Source organism: Somniosus microcephalus, chromosome 11 (genome assembly GCF_052327205.1).
Source record: "Somniosus microcephalus isolate GS21.2 chromosome 11, FLI_Smic_1.0, whole genome shotgun sequence".
NCBI classification, from domain to species: domain Eukaryota; kingdom Metazoa; phylum Chordata; class Chondrichthyes; order Squaliformes; family Somniosidae; genus Somniosus; species Somniosus microcephalus.
Genome location: NC_140997.1, coordinates 207,782,833 through 207,800,221, shown reverse-complemented (window position 1 = coordinate 207,800,221; position 17,389 = coordinate 207,782,833). Strand labels below are relative to the sequence as shown.

Here is a 17,389-nt window from a genome sequence, read left to right as displayed (position 1 = left end):
AAAGAAGCATGAGAATAAGCAATAGCCACAGAAAGATTTGAAAATAGCTCAAAATTTCTGTTTTCTTTAATCAAATATTTTGCTGATGAATTTGTGTGTTCACTAGGCTAAGGAAGGTCACCGATGGGGAATTAAATATACGTCGCACAGCATCAAGCGTTTCCAGGTCAGGTACGGCGTGCCAAGTAAAGTTCCTGCTACTCTGCTGCAACCGCCTCTGCTGCATGTCATATTTTCCATTTCCCACACCAGCTATCCTTATGATTTCTTTAAGTGAGGCTGCCAATTTGTGCAACTTGAAGTAATTATGGACAATTTTGTGCTGTGGACTCAAACTCACACACAAATTTGGTTTAATTCCCCAAACCTACGAATCAGTTCTTTGATTGGGGAAGAGAGAGACTAAAGCAGGGACATTTTTTTTAAAAGTTTTTAAACCCAAGAGTATTTTCTGTACATTGCTGATGCTATATATTATAAAGTGGAATTTAAGTAGTACATAGGGGAAACACATTTTAAAAATATCTTTATTTTCAGTGTTCTCTAATTAATGCCATATAACCTAATATAGTAGAAACTACATAACCAGTCACATGATTTGTGAACACTTTATAGCAAAGTTGTTGCCCTGTATAAACTATTTTCCTATTGTTTTAACAGGGGAAAAAAAACCTTAAAACAAAATTAGTTACGACAAAGTGTCAGCTATTAAAGACCGAAGGGCACTCTCTTGCTCAGTTTAACAAATTTTAGCTGTTCTCAGATACTTCGACACCAGGGCGGTCTGCTGAACGGAGTATACGTTTATTATACAGCAGCTGGGAACTTCCTCCTGAGCATCAGACACAGGCAGGCACAACAGCATCAGGTGGGTATATTAGAGGCAACAGCAAAATACTGTGAAAAGTAAGAGAAAAGAACAAACAAACTTGCATTCACATATCATTTCGTCACGTCCTTAGGACATCCCAAAGTGCCTCACAACCAATCAATTAGCTTTGAAGTACAGAAACTGTAGTTACCTAGGCAAATGTGGCAGATAATTTGTGCACAGAAAGTAAATGGGTTGAACGCCAGATACAGGAAACTCTCGATTTACCGGCACCTAAAATAACCGGAAATCTCTGTTAACCGGCAAAATTCAGGAGTAGGTTCAGGTAAGTTTTACTTCATATTAGTGGCTGTTCCTGGATCTGTGACTGTGTAACAGGGTTCCTGCACCTGTTGCTAAGCAACAGGGACGCTTGGTCTGTGGCTGGGGTTCCTGCACCTGTTGCTAAGCAACAGGGAAGCCTGAATTTGTTGCTGTGTACGGAGCTCTCGTACCTTTTAACTATACCTCTCTGTAATCTGGACTTTTTGATAAACCGGCACCACGCCGGTCCCGTCGGTGCCGGATAAAAAAAGAGTTTCCCTTTACTCAGTTTTTAGTCTTCTTGATCAGGGAGCAATGTTAGCCAGGAAAGCAGGAGAACTCCATACTCCTCTTTGAAAAATTCTATGGGACACTTTACAACCACCTAAACACCCCAAAAAATAAAGTAACCTGAATTAACAAAGGTTGCATCCAAGTTAATAATGTCTTGGGCTACAGCAACTTGATTAAAAAGCAGCTTACACTGTATGTGATCATTGAACGGCTAACAAGACCATTAAAGAGCACTTCAAATGTAACATCTAGGACATTGCTCTAGATTTATAGCCCTTTAATTTTAGTTGTAGACTGCTTTTCCACATATTTGCCACCCCTTACAGTTGCTTTACCACTTTAAGATGATAAATAAAGGGGAAGGTCTTGCATGTTACATCTTCATATAAATTCAGCTGAATAGATTGAAGGATAGTTTTTCCTGACCTTGTGGGGAATCTACTACTAGTCTTCAAAGGCTTTTTACAAAAACTTTTATTTTAGGCATTTTCCTTCTGCGCCAAACACAATTAGTTGCATTGTAAATACTTTCCTTTCTTTTACAAAATAGCCACTCTTAGAGAAGCAGAACAATGCCACTGATCTCGGGACCAGATGAAACCCGATGTGGAAAGTGACTCACTTGCATCATCCCGGCTATTACAACAAGTCACATTGTGTAGCAGAGCCAAGTTGACAGTGGTAATGTAAGGACACAAGGAAGTTGCAGACCTATTTGATTTCTGATCAATAGACGCACACAAAAATCACACCACTTTTTACCGAAAGATAGAAATGAAGCTGCAAAGGAGTGCAGCACTGGTTGGAGGACAAGTCACCTTGAGACACTTTTGGGCACTTTCTTGCGGTCAGCTCAATAGAGTGTTAGTGAAGGTGTAGGAACCGGCCTTGTACCTGCCCTCTCAGCCAGCGATTGACTGAAGACAGGGGACAGACTCTCTCCAGTCAACAAATGGTGGGAGGCAACGCATACAAAAAATAAATGACTTAGAAACAACAGATTGCATTGTAACTAGATAAATCTTCAATTTCATAACAGCAACTGGTACAGAACGTTATATTTATCAGATTTTACACTGTGAATCACAGAATCTACAGTGCAGATAGAGGCCATTTCGGCCCATCGTGCCTGCACCGACACATATCCCACCCTATCCCCGTAACCCCATGTATTTAATCCCCTAACACTAAGGGTCAATTTATCATAGCCAAATCAACCTAACCTGCACATCTTTGGACTGTGGGAGGAAACCGGAGCACCCGGAGGAAACCCACGCAGACACAGGGAGAATGTGCAAACTCCACACAGACAGTCGCCAGAGGCCAGATTTGAACCTGGGTCCCTGGCGCTGTGAGGCAACAGTGCTAACCACTATGCCACCGTGCCCCCCTGCTGTGTTAGCTCTTTTCAGATCTGTCTCAGTTCGCAATCACTACATCAATCACATAGCAAGATTTCAATCTAAGGAAGAATCCCAAAGGGCAGCCTGAACGCTGCATCTTGGATGCAAAATAAATTGAGTGGTTGGTTTTAAATACAGAACCCATCCTTACAAGTGATCCTTGCTATCTGCCTTTTGCAGTCATTTGGTGAGCAATTAGCAGGACTTTTTGTTAAGTTGTGGCGGTACCACCGGTTGTCCCTTACATATAGATAATATACATAATTCCCTTTAACTTACCTAACTGTATGTACTTAACTTACTTATGTATGTACTAGCTGGGGAGCCCCGCGTTGCGAGGGCAATTTTGGGGCGATTGGTCTCCCTGCCCCTGTGTCCCCCCCTCTCCCTGTCATGTCCTCTCCCTGTCCTATCCCTCCCTCCCCTCTCTCCCTCCCCTCCTCTCCCTCCCCTCCCTCCCGTCCCCTCCTCTCCCTCCCTCACACCTACCCTCCCCCACCCCCTCCCCTCTGTCACTCTCTCCGGCCCCTCCCCCTGCCTAGCGCCTGAGGTCCGGTTCTGAGGCCGGGACGGACTGGAGCTGAGGTCCCCCGCGTATGGCGTGGCTGATGGACGGCCGCTGCGGGCGGCGCGAGGAGCAGGCAAGGGCGGCTTGGTGGCTGTTAGCGAGCGGGAAACTTCGGGCGGCCCGCCCGCGCTACCGTGAAACCTGAGAGGGGGAAGTAGAGAGAGACAGAGAGGGAAGAGGAGAAGGAGAGAGAGAGGGAAGAGGAGAAGGAGAGAGGGAAGAGGAGGAGAGAGAGAGGGAAGAGGAGAGAGAGGGAAGAGGAGGAGGAGAGAGAGAGAGAGAGAGAGAGAGAGAGAGAGAGAGAGAGAGAGAGAGAGAGAGAGAGAGAGAGAGGGAGAGAGAGAGAGAAAGAGAGAGAGAGAAAGAGAGAGAGAGAGAGAGAGTCCCCCCTGCGCGAGGGTGAGGAGGAGGGGGGGGGGGGGTTGCTAAACACAATATAAAACTCAAATAAATTGTTAATTAATTCCCTAACACATAATTGAAATATTTACCTTACTTCCCTAACACACTGAAAGTGTGGGGAAAAAATCGTGAAAAATCAAGATGGTGGCCACTCACCTCAGTTCAGAAGGATAAGGCCCGCCCACACACGCACCGATTGGTCGACCGGTCAGGTCACCGAAGCGTAGGATTGGTCAATCGTCGAGTCACTCGACACTCAACTGTAGGAAGGAACCCGCCGTCCGATTGGTCGACCTCGACGTCACACGGTCGCTAATGAGATGCTAATGAGCGGAAGGCTGAACGTTTTTCGGATACCGCGGGCGCGGTTTTTGTCCAGCCGAAACGTAAATACGCCTATGACCGGTCCGGAATCGCAAGCTTTCTTTTGAGGCGACGCGCGCATCGGTACGCTCTGTAACTTTCAAACGTATAGAGAACGGACAGACAGACAGACAGACATCGGGACAGACAGAAGAGCTCTTTTATATATATAGATAACTTACCTGTTGGGGCCGTTGCCCCTTTAACTTACCTGTTAGGTCGCCTCTTAAAGGGGCAACGGCCCAACGCGCTGACGTCACGCATCGCGTGACGCACGCACGCCGGCCGCCGGTCCGACTCAGTCTTCCAAGACGGCCACCGGCACAGCCCAGCCTACCGCGACTTCGGCCTCAACGGCCAGCCTCCATACCGGGAGACGCGCTGACGCAACGACGCGGTCACGTGACGTCCCAAGCACGGGCAAACGCGACGACGCGCATCACGTGACGCCCTAAGCGCAGGAAACGCGACCGAGCGTGATGACGTCATCACGCTCCCCACAGGGCTGCAAACTCAGTCCTCGTGGAATCCCCGCTGGGACAAGACCTATACCACGATGCTCCTACAGTCAGCCATCTTACCTGCCATGTTACTTGATGTAATTAGTCTGTTCCTGTAAATAAACAACTTGTTAATAGTTCGTCGAAGTCAAACACTCTATTTAGTGGCGATCTACACGAACCGCTACAAAGTGTTGTCAAACAGGAGCCCCTCACTTCCTACAAAATGACAATCTGCTTAGTTTACTTCATATATTTATAACTTTCTGCCTCGTTTTAGCTTTCTAAAATATTTCTCTTTCATTTGCCATTAGGATCACTACAAAGGGGATCTATGTTTCTTAAGTAAATACACAAATACAATGACTAAAGTTTTCCCCATAAATACTGAGTGCTAATAATGTTAGATAGTCAGGTTAGGAACAGTTCACGAGACAACAGCGAGATGGAGCAGTGTATCACTAGAGATAGTCATGCATTACCCAGGATACTTTGCCTGGGGGAGAAAAACAAATCTCAGTCGAAGGTCAGAGTCAAGCTGTGTACATGTCTGCTTCAAAACAGCTAGACAAGAATGAATCCATGATGCCCCTGCAGTCTTGAACATTCTTTCCAAATCCCTCTGATTTTCTGCCTCGTTCTCCATTTTCAAAAGCTTACTCAAAACCAAGCATTTTGACTGCACCTTCAGTAACCTTCTCTAAATCTCCTCTCAACGTCTTCAGTATTTATCTTCCACCCCCCCCCCCTTTAAAAAAAACTTTGGGATGTTTCCTTATATTAAAAGCTGCAACATAAATGCAAATTGGTCTTAAGCACCAACAGAAATGAAGGATGGAGTAGGGAGCGTGTGGTGGTAATTTTGTGAAACTTATTGGATACAAAGGTAGTACCACAAGACCAGGCACTACAATAAGGGCAGCACGGTGGCATAGTGGTTAGCACTGTTGCCTCACTGCGCCAGGGACCCGGGTTCGAATCCGGCCTCGGGTGACTGTCTGTGTGGAGTTTGCACATTCTCCCCGTGTTTGCGTGGGTTTCCTCCGGGTGCTCCGGTTTCCTCCCACAGTCCAAAGATGTGCGGGTTAGGTTGATTGGCTATGATAAATTGACCCTTAGTGTTAGGGGGATTAAATACGTGGGGTTACGGGGATAGGGTGGGATATGTGTTGGTGTAGGGGCTACGGGCATTGGGTGGGATATGTGTCGGTGCAGGCTTGATGGGCCAAAATGGCCTCTATCTGCACTGTGGGGTTTCTGTGATTTCTGTGAATAAAAGGTCAGGAAGCATAATCCTGAATTATTGACCTGTTAAATTGAAGTCTATGGTGGGAGAAATGAAATTTTCTTCTTAAACTAATCTATCAAAGAACACCCGACAAGAGTCAGTGCAATAAGCACAAAGTAACACTGGCCGAGGCTGAAACTTACTCAAATTCACAGAACCGAGTTGTCAGTTTATATCCTCACAATTATATCCTCATTCGAATACCCTGAAGTTAAAGGATTCAGCACTAAACACCATTACATCATCTCTGAGCAGTGGAGTGCTCCAAATTCACAGCATGATAATGATAATTAAGTTAAGTGGGGCAGCAATTTGGAAAATAAAACCACCAATTTTTTTATTTTTTTTTAAAAACACAGGTGTAAACTTACAGATTTAATAAGAAATCCATTAGCAATAATGGTCAGACTCACAAATACACTTTTAAAAACATTTCTCCCAGGTAATTTATTTAACAATTGACCTCAGCAACATCATGTAGGAAAGCAATCACACACTGTTGAAACAGAACTGGGCAAATAAATGAATGACAACTGTACTCAGCATCAAAAGGAATGCATGTTGGTGCTAAAAATAAAGACAATACACAGTGAGGCATATGTGATTGTAGAAGGTGGATCTGGGTGTGCTAGTTGACAAAACATTAAGGGCTGAATTTTACCACAGGGACCCGTCTCCTAGCAGCAGGAAGGGGATTAGAGCCAATTAACTGCTTGTTAACTATCTGTTAAGAGGCTTTTCCCCATTTTCAGCCTGCTGATGCGGCCTTCCCGACGGCGGGAAAGCCCGCCAGGGTCAGCAAGGCGAGCTGTGGGTCTGCTGCAGTGTAAGTGTGCAAATAACAGCTGCAGAGGTAGTGTGATGGGTGCAATGGTGCACAGGTAAATATGACAGGCAAGAGAATGTAGTGAGAAATATTTTTATTCTGTTTATATGTATCTGCAGGTGACAAGATTTGATGTTTCTGTGAAGCCTCATCTGATTGGGAAGAATTGACAGATGGTTTCTGCAATCTCACATGCAGCTGCCAACTGCTTTCTCCCAAGGAGAGAGTCATTGGTAAGCCTGGGTGCAAGGGCTCACCTTTTGTCAGTGTTTGACAGCATCTCAATGCTGTCAAACACTGACAATTCATCTGTCAAAAAATTATGGGGCCTGTCCCTTTAAGAAAACCGGCAGATGAAGCGTCATGCACTGTTGTCATCTGACACCGACTTTCCCTTAATTGGCCGGCAAGCCAGCAGGGCGGCCTTAACAAGGCCAATCAAGGGAAAATAGCATCTATTCGTCAGACGTCGCTGGGGGCGGGACTAGAACCTGGAAGGCAGCAGTCCCGTCCCCAACTCGTCTCTCGGCAGGTAAAATCCAGCCCTAAGTGTCAACATTATATTGTAACAAATGCCAAAACAAATTACATCAGGATGTATTTCCAGGTCTCCCACCTGGAATCCGGAGGAGATAATCCTGACATTGAGAGACCATGCTCGACAACTTGGAGAGTTATATGTTAGACACCTTGGAGAGTTAAATGTTAACAATCGAATTGCCTTGTATCTTTTTGCAACAGGTTTTCTACGAAACAGGAAAACAATGGGAAGCCTCAGCAAGGAATTAAGTGACTGGGACAACATCGACCAGGAGTGATTAAAGTATAACTTTATTGGCTATTGTAATAAATATAAGCAGAGGAGTCAATTAACTATAGTATAGAATCATAGAAATTTCCGACACAGAAGGAGGCCATTTGGCCCACTGTGTCTGTGCTGGCCGAAGAAGAGCTATCCACCCTAATCCCACTTTCCAGCTCTTGAAGTGACATAAGCTACAAGGCTACAGATCAAGTGCATATCCAAGTAATTTTTAAATGTGATGAGGGTTTCTGCCTCTACCACCCTTTCAGGCAGTGAGTTCCAGACCCCCACCACCCTCTGGGTGAAAAAAGTTCTCAACTCCCCTCTAATCCTTCTGCCAATTACTTTTAAATCTATGTCTCCTGGTTATTGACCTCTCTGCTAAGAGAAATAGGTCCTTCCTAGCCACTCTATCTAGGCCCTGAAAGAATGTTTAGGAAGTTAAGCTGTTAATAAAACTATTCCTCAAAGTATTTAAGAACACATAGATCAGAAAGTCTTGTTTGAGAAAAATATCTCTGAAGTAAACAACTAAGACCAACAGATACATCATGGGGTCTTATCTGTGACATGTACCTTTGATGTAGACAAGCGAAGGTGTACAAAGGAGCATGGTTTTCAACAGTTACTTGGAGAGCTTGAAAGATACAGAAACCAAAAGCTTCTCTCTGTGTACAATTATAGATTGATCACCTACACTGTATATGAATAAAGTATTTTCCATATACTCCACCCATCAAGTGTCTCGCGCTTACTCGAAACGTGCCAGTGAATCATAGAAGGAAGGAGGCTGACTAACAGTAGATCCAACAGACCACACAAAATATTGTCACAGTTCCTTTAAGAGACACAAATGGGTCACTTCAACTTTGGGCGACCGTGTAAAACGGGCGCTATCAAATTGGATGCCGAATTCTCCCTTCCGTTGACCTAATTGAAAAGGAAAATTGGGTGTGGTGTGTAATGGACAGAAAATTAGATATCACCCATTTTACACCATCGCTGAAAGTTAAAATTACCCCCAAAGATACTGGAAAGAGTTCAATGAAGGCCAACAAGGCTGGTTCTGGCTCTCACTTAAAGGTGACTTAGTGGAGTTGAGTTGTTTATTTAATTTATTTAAAGATCAGACTGTTTTTTTTGATGAAAATATGTAACTGGTGCATGTCCTTGATTCTAGTTGCAACAACGTTCCTTTCAAATAAAAAGAGAACTGATTTTTTGAATTGCGATGATTTTGACATAAAAGCGTTCATATCTTCCTGGATTTTCACCATTGTAATTGTATCATCTGCTCACTATTATTAAGTGTGTGTGTGTGTGTGTGTGTGTGTGTGTGTGTGTGTGTGTGTGTGTGTGTGTGTGTGTGTGTGTTATTGATGAGGTTGTCTGGGAACCTTTGAATCAAGGAGTTACATAAATGTTAGATGTTTGATCTATTATGGACATCCTTAAACATATCGGAGAGTCTACCACTTTTTTGTTTACTATTTATTTGCAAGTAAAAGTTGTTTTAGCCTGTACACGCCTGGTCTATGTTAATGTGCGCCATATTGAAGCAAATTTAGTAGTGATATGCAAATTTATTTTAAATCCAGCAAGCAGATTATTGCAAATGGGGTTAATTGTTAGAACCTCAGGTATGCAGCTCTACTAGGGGAGTATAGGGGAAAAAGTCTGCTTACAGGAACCGGTGTTGCATTGCTCGATAGAAAGCCTGTATTAACTCCCCCCTCCCAAAATTAGAACAAGGTAATTGGGTTTTTTCTTGCTCATAGCTTCTTGTGCTTTAATGTTCAGACAATATCAGTCTTCACATAACTTCACATCCAGTTGCTTAGCTCTACATGAGTGATGCTGGTACAGATGCACAAGTGCAGTACATGGTCTAGTGAGGCTCAGCTGGAGCAGTGGCCGTCCAATCTTCAATTAAGGGAATGTTAAGGGAGTCTGAATGGTGATTGATACAAGCCCATCATTTCTCATTTACTTAAAGCTTTTATAAATATGAAGTTCAGATTGGTACACCATACACAAAAAAAATATACACCTTGGCATTTGCTTATAGTGCTTTTCTACTTGTAGCAGATCCTCCTTTATTTGCACGATTATCCACCAAAACTTTTCACAAGACCAATTCTCGTGCAAGTTATCTCCTCACTGCACGATGTTCTGTTATTTGTATTTTTAAACTCCTTTTCTTAAGGAATAAAACTACAAAATGTTTCTTCTGCCTTTTGTACTATACTTGTCTCCTTTCCTTTCCCGTGCCTGGACTATAGCTGAACCACATGAGCAAGACCAAAGTTTGAAGGCTATTACTCAATTTCCTTTTTCCATACCAGGCACATAATGGAGATTCCACCATGGTGTGCTCATCTTTTAATATCCACTTTCAAAAAGGAGAATCACTCCTTTAACATGTTCAAACAAATGGCCTATTATAATTAACACCATACGTGCTCAGCTTAGTTCAACAAGCCTTCCTATTGGGTAGCAGTAGACAAGCTGGTTTTTCCAGTTACGTTGTTGCAGAGGAAGATGACTGACAGATGTGGAAAGCACCAAGATACAAAAAGCAACACAAATATTTGTAGAACTCTTCATGTTTTTAGTGATTGTGATGGATATCCCGATAAATATTTAAAAACCATACAAAAAAAGCAAGCAAGAATTGCATTTCTATAGCGCCTTTCATGACCACCGGACGTCCCAAAGCGCTTTATAGCCAATGATGTACAGGGTAGGAGAAAAGACAACTAGTGACCATGCTCTCTGGTCTCTATCAAAATGTGTAACTGGGTATTGAACACTGCAGGCCATGCCCAGGGTAACTCAGCCAATGTCCACTTATCTCCACCTGGGAAAACACTAGCTTTCACTTCCACCACTTCCTAGAAAATATCAGAGCTCCTGCAAACCAGTTTCCACGAGAGAGACTGAATCCACACCTTAATCTCATCATCAGACTTTGGTTGTTCTTTTAAACTAAACTGAAGACAGTATATGATAAAGAAAAATAAGCTACAAGCTCATCACTACATGGGTATATCCTGTGCACCATGTGACACAAAAGGGTGATAATATACAGAAATAGAATTTAAAAAGGCACATGTTATTCCATTTCCTTTAATTCTTATGACATAATGTATGATTTCCATCAATGATTATAGTGGGGAAAACCTTCTATTATCCCAAGCATTTCCACTCATCTTATCTGCAATCATAAAATCTAATCCTACATTACAACAGTGACTACACTTCAAAAGTATTTCACTGGCTGCAAAGCACTTTGGAATGTCCTGAGGTTGTGAAAGGCGCTATATAAATGCAAGTCTTTCTTTTTTTAAATCATCTTCCCCCAAGAAGAATATAAATCTTAATTGTAAAACATTCTTCACAGGAAAAACATCTAGAGAACTGTTTCAGTTAAGTCAAGAAAGGAAATAGAAAAACAAACCTTGCATTTCTATAGCACTTTATCGCATCCTCAGAATCTTCCAAAGCACCAATGAAGTACAGTCACTTGGTGCAATTGGTTGGCCAGGATACTGGGAGGATTCCTTACTCATTCCGAGGGCCCCATCTTAAGATCTTATCTGAAAGATGGCACTGTTGACAATGCAGCACTACCTCAATACTGCACAATACAGCCTTATTTGTGCGTTCAACTTCATAGTGAGGCTCAAAGCTACAACTTCCTGACTCAAGAGTGCAACTGCAGTGGAGCCCACTCCGAATACCGCACTGGGTGAATGAACTCTACACGTCGTCCCACATTCATAAAAACATGATATCCCAAAGCAGCAGGGAGAACATAAGAACACAAGAATTAGGAGCAGGAGTAGGCCATACACCCCCTTTTGAAGTATTAGGGACCAAAGTGGCAATGTGTGTGCAGAGCCGGAAGATGTAGGTGAGGTTTTAAATGAATATTTTGCATCTGTGTTCACTATGGAGAAGGACGATGTAGGCATAGAAATCAGGCAGGGGGATTGTAATATACTTGAACAAATTAGTATTGAGATGGAGGAGGTACCAGCGGTTTTAGCGGGCTTAAAAGTGGATAAATCCCCAGGCCCCGACGGGATGTATCCCAGGCTGCTGTGTGAGGCAAGGGAGGAGATTGCACGGGCTCTGACACAAACTTTCAGAACCTCTCTGGCCACAGGGGAGGTGTCAGAGGACTGGAGAACAGCTAACGTAGTACCCATTGTTCAAGAAAGGTAGTAGGGATAAACCAGGGATTGCATTGGAGAGGGTGCAGAGGAGTTCACCAGGATGTTACCTGGGCTGGAGCGCTTCAGCTATGAAGAGAGACTGGACAGGCTGGGGTTGTTTTTCTTAGAGCAGAGAGGGCTGAGGGAGGACCTGATTGAGGTGTACAAAATTATGAGGGGCGTAGATAGAAAGGAACTTTTCCCCTCAGTAGAGGGGTCAATAACCAGGGGGCATAATTTCAAGGTAAGTGGCAGGAGATTTAGAGGGGATTTGAGAAAAAACTTGTTCACCCAGAGGGTGGTTGGAATCTGGAACTCACTGCCTGAAAGGGTGGTAGAGGCAGGAACCCTCACAACATTCAAGAAGCATTTAGATGAGCACTTGAAACGCCATAGCGTACAAGGCTACAGACCAAGTGCTGAAAAATAGGATTAGAATAGACAGGGCTTGATGGCCGGCGTGAACACGATGGGCTGAAGGGCCTCTTTCTGTGCTGTATAACTATGACTCTATTCCCATATCCCTTGATTTTCTTAGTGCACAAAAATCTATCGATCTCAGCCTTGAATATACTCAACAACTCAGCATCCATAGCCCTTCGGAGTAGAGAATTCCAAAGATTCACAACCCTCTAAGTGAAGAAATTCCTCCTCACCTCGGTCCTAAATGGCTGACCCCTTATCCTGAGACTATGACTCCCTAGTTCTAGGCTATCTAGCCAGGAGAAACAGCCTCTCAGCATCTACACTGTCGAGCCCAGGGAGAGAGATTTTTGAAAGCGTACTCAAGTTCTTAAAATAGTTTCGTAGGAATACAGTTGTACATGTACTCAGACTCTAAATACAACTACAGTAAGCAAAAGAAAAGTTTTCAAGCCCAATTACATCAATAGCCTTCAATGTTATCCCAAGACATGTTCTTACAACCCTTCCCACACATTTTTGTATGTATAATCAACTTACTATTTCTGTAGATACATAAAAATTGAGAAATGCTTTTTTCAAGGTATTCCTTAAAAAGTATTTTAACTCGGGTGTAGGGAAGGATATTAAAGCAATAGCACTCTGTATTCAAGTCATAATGATCGTAATAACTTAAAACTAGAACAATGACTCTGCTACATCCTTCCTTATCTGGCAAACTCCACTTTTTTTTGTTTTGCATCACGTTCTAGTTTCCAGTAAAACTTCATTTCCATTCACACATAGCCCAAAGCAACTAAAGTTGAGCTCACTCTGGATACTGGGTGAATGAAGTCTGCACTTTGTCCCCTATTCATAACAGCATCATAGCATCCAAAAATAGCAGGGTGATTTATTGGAGCATAATCGAGTTTTTTAAAAATAATAATCAATAGCATTGATATAGGGAAGCATTTTACGTGGAAAAAAGCAGCAAAAGGCAGCGTTGTAATCTGAAGATGCTACCAGTTAAAGTTTAAGGACAAGGATTACCATTTCAAAGCAGTGCCCCCAACTGTTGTACAAGATTTGCTTCATTAATGCCTTCTAACATTCCACAAAACAAACCACGCAATTATACATTACACTTATATTTAAATCAAAAATAGAATAATGTTTGTGCTTACTTTGTTTCATTTTAGGTCCCGTGTCTCACACTTCCCAACTGTAAGTTGGCAAGTTTCTAGGGCCCAGTTTCAATGTTTCCAAACTTCCTCTGAAGAAATGACAACTTTGATTTTGTCTCTTCTGATAACTCAAGATAGAGAAGTGACCACATGAAAAATATGGGGCACAAAAATGCCGCTTCATACTCAGATTTTTGTTCCAATGCGGGAGAACAATCTCCGAGTGCTGCTCTCCGCCAGTGTGGGTTTGTTGTTGGGCGTCAATCCTTGCGTAACATTGACCGCAAGAGAGTGTTGGTGTGCAAGATCAGCTCCCTGCATTTAACTTGTACAATGAATGAGAAGTTGTTTCTTCCAATGGCTGATTCAGAGACCTACATTCTCAAAGGTCCTCAATGCTATGGTCTTCTGCAGATGGGGTCACTTATACTCACGAGTGCAGTTAACACATCAGTCTGCTGCACCTCTCTAGTGTAAAACTGTCTAAATTCACCACCCCACTCTGTGGTGAAAACAGATACCAACATTTCCACACAGTGTCGCAGACCAGTAATCAGTCTTATTTGACTGTTTTTTGATTGCAGAGATGGTGAATGGGACCACTGCACTGAACTGGGAGGACGCAAAACAAACTTTTACCCTCAAGTAGACTGTTGACATTAATTGTCAGTATATGAAAAGGACAGGACAAGACAAGACAAGACCAGACCATCAGGCCCATCCCATATACATACATGTAGGCCATTTACCCAGCTGACCAAAGCAATCTCCTGGGAGAGGCAAAAAAAAAGTAAAATCTATGGCCAATTTGGGGGAAAACTACTCTCTAACCCCCTAAAGCAATTAAGCAAAGCTCCTGGAGACCATAATAACCCGTTCCTCATCATCATCCCAGATAACTAACTATAACTGGCAATGTCCTCATTACGCAGGAACTTGTCAACTTCTCTTTTAAAAGACTACCCAATTGAGAAGGAAAGTGTGAAATTCTACTTGCATAGTAAGTTATTAAGTCTCTCAGAAATGCCCCAAATCACTTCATGTACAATGAATTACTTCTGAGGTGCACTGTTATGTAGGCAATCACAACATCCAATTTGTACTCAGCATAATCCCACAATCAAATGAATGACCAGTTAATCTGGTTCTGGTGGCACTGGTTTGAGGGAGAGATATTGGCCAAAACACGAGATCATCCTGGTTCTTTTTCCAATCGAGCCATGGACTCTTAACATCCACCTGAACCAGTGGAACAGACAGACAGGACCTTGGTTTAACATCTCATCAGAAGGATGGCACCTCTGACAATATGGCACTCCCTCAGTACTGCATTGATGTGTCAGCAGAGATTAAATGCTCAAATCCTGGAATGGAGCTTGAATCCGAACCTTCTGAAATTAAGGAATAAGTTGTCCGAGTCCAAAGGACATAACTGCCAGTCTGGACCAGTGGCAGGTGGTGAGAGAACCAACACGAGGGAAAAACCTACTTGACCTCGTCCTCACCAATCTACCTGTCACAGATGCATCTGTCCATGACAGCATTGGTAGAAGTGACCACTGCACAGTCATTGTGGAAACAAAGTCCTGTCTTCACACTGAGGACACCCTCCGTCGTGTTGTATGGCACCACCGTGCTAAATGGGATAGATTCAGAACAGATCTAGCAGCTCAAAACTGGGCATCCATGAGGCGCTGTGGGCCATCAGCAGCAGCAGAATTGTATTCCACCACAATCTGTAACCTCATGGCCCGGCATATCCCTCATTCTACCATTACCACCAAGCCACAGGACCAACCCTGGTTCAACGACGAGTGTAGAAGAGCATGCCTAAAAATTAGGTGCCAACCTGGGGAAGCTGCAACACAGGACTACATGCATGCTAAACAGCGGAAGCAGCATGCTATAGACAGAGCTAAGCGATCCCACAATCAACGGAGCAGATCAAAGTTCTGCTGTCCTACCACATCAAGTCGTGAATGGTGGTGGACCATTAAACAACTAACAGGAGGAGGAGGCTCCATGAATATCCCCATCCTTAATGATGGTGGAGCCCAGCACGTGAGTGCAAAAAACAAAGCTGAAGCATTTGCAACCATCTTCAGCCAGAAGTGCAGAGTGGATGATCCATGTCGGCCTGCTCCCAAGGTCCCCACCATCACAGAAGCCAGTCTTCAGCCAATTTAATTCGCTCCATGTGATATCAAGAAACGACTGAGCGCACTGGATACAGCAAAGGCTATGTGCCCCAACAACATCCCGGCTATCATGCTGAAGACTTGTGCTCCAGAACTAGCCGCGCCTCTAGCCAAGCTGTTCCAGTACAGCTACAACACTGGCATCTATCCGACAATGTGGAAAACTGCCCAGGTATGTCTAGGACATACGCAGGACATATCCAACCCGGCCAATTACCGCCCCATCAGTCAACTCTCAATCATCAGCAAAGTGATGGAAGGGGTCATCGACAGTGCTATCAAGCGGCACTTACTCACCAAAAACCAGCTCACTGATGCCCAGTTTGGGTTCTGCCAAGACTACTCGGCTCCCGACCTCATTACAGCCTTGGTCCAAGCATGGACAAAGGAGCTGAATTCCAGAGATGAGGGGAGAGTGACTGCCCTAGACATCAAGGCAGCATTTGACCGAGTGTGGCAACAAGAAGCCCTAATAAAACAACCGAGAGTCTAACCACCGCCCCTTGACATTCAACCCCATTACCATCGCCAAATCCCCCCACCATCAACATCCTGGGGGTCACCATTGACCAGAAACTTAACTGGACCAGCCACATAAATACTGTGTCAACAAGAGCAGGTCAGAAGCTAGGTATTCTGCAGCGAGTGTCTCACCTCCTGACTCCCAAAGCCTTTCCACCATCTACAAGGCACAAGTAAGGAGTGTGATGGAATACTCTCCACTGGCGTGGATGAGTGCAGCTCCAACAACACTCAAGAAGCTTGACACCATCCAGGATAAAGCAGCCCGTTTGACTGGCACCCCATCCACCACCTTAAACATTCACTCCCTCCACCACCGGCATACCGTGGCTGCAGTGTGTACCATCTACATGATGCACTGCAGCAACTCGCCAAGGCTTCTTCAGCAGCACCTCCCAAACCCGCAACCTCTTCCACCTAGAAGGACAAGGGCAGCAGGCGCCTGGGAACACCACCACCTCCAAGTTACACACCACCCTGACTTAGAAGTATATCGGCGATCCTTCATTGTTGGTGGGTCAAAATCCTGGAACTCCCTCCCTAACAGCACTGTGGGAGTACCTTCACCACACGGACTGCAGCGGTTCAAGAAGGTGGCTCACCACCACCTTCTCAAGGGCAACTAGGGATGGGCAATAAATGCTGGCCTTGCCAGCAACGCCCAGATCCCAAGAACGAATTTTAAAAAATACTAATTTTCAACAGCTGTTGAAAATCTGTTATGAAGCTACCCAGAAATTATTTCCAATGATGTATTGGTCAAACATCCTGATTCTCAACTATCTTTAAATTTACAGCACCAGTCTAATACATTAGGGAGATGGTTTCCTCTGTGCACCATGTATAATGAAATCATGAACAAACATATGTACTGTTGTACTACAAAGGAAACCTTCCCTCCTCTTGTTTGCCAGAGGGTTGGGATTAGGCTACAGAAGGACGCCAGGAAGCATCAACCTGAACACTGAGACAATGGGGCTTTTCCATTTTGATCTACTGTCTTTGAAATCCCAAAGTAAGGGAAACATTGCCAAGTACAGTCAATTTTACTTTCCTACTATGCCCAGCCATGAGGAGTGTTATGTAGGCACTGGGTGGTACAAGAGTGGAAAAGTATTCCATTTCCCAGCCCCGACAGCTACCTGAAACACAAAAATTCACCCAGAAAAGTATATAAAGAGAAACCCTAAGAGAGTAAAGAAAAATGTTAACAAGTGCAGATTAGACATGCACTTCCTGATAAAGGTTTGAGCTACAATAGTGGCAGTCTTTTATC

At 43.8% G+C, this 17,389-nt stretch overlaps 1 protein-coding gene across 2 annotated transcripts in view; it reads right to left on the bottom strand.

Annotated features, from left to right (window-relative positions):
• LOC147111162 (uncharacterized) overlaps positions 1-17,389 on the bottom strand; it is a 91,518-nt gene that overhangs the window by 37,684 nt on the left and 36,445 nt on the right. The gene's annotated exons all lie outside the window — the stretch shown is intronic.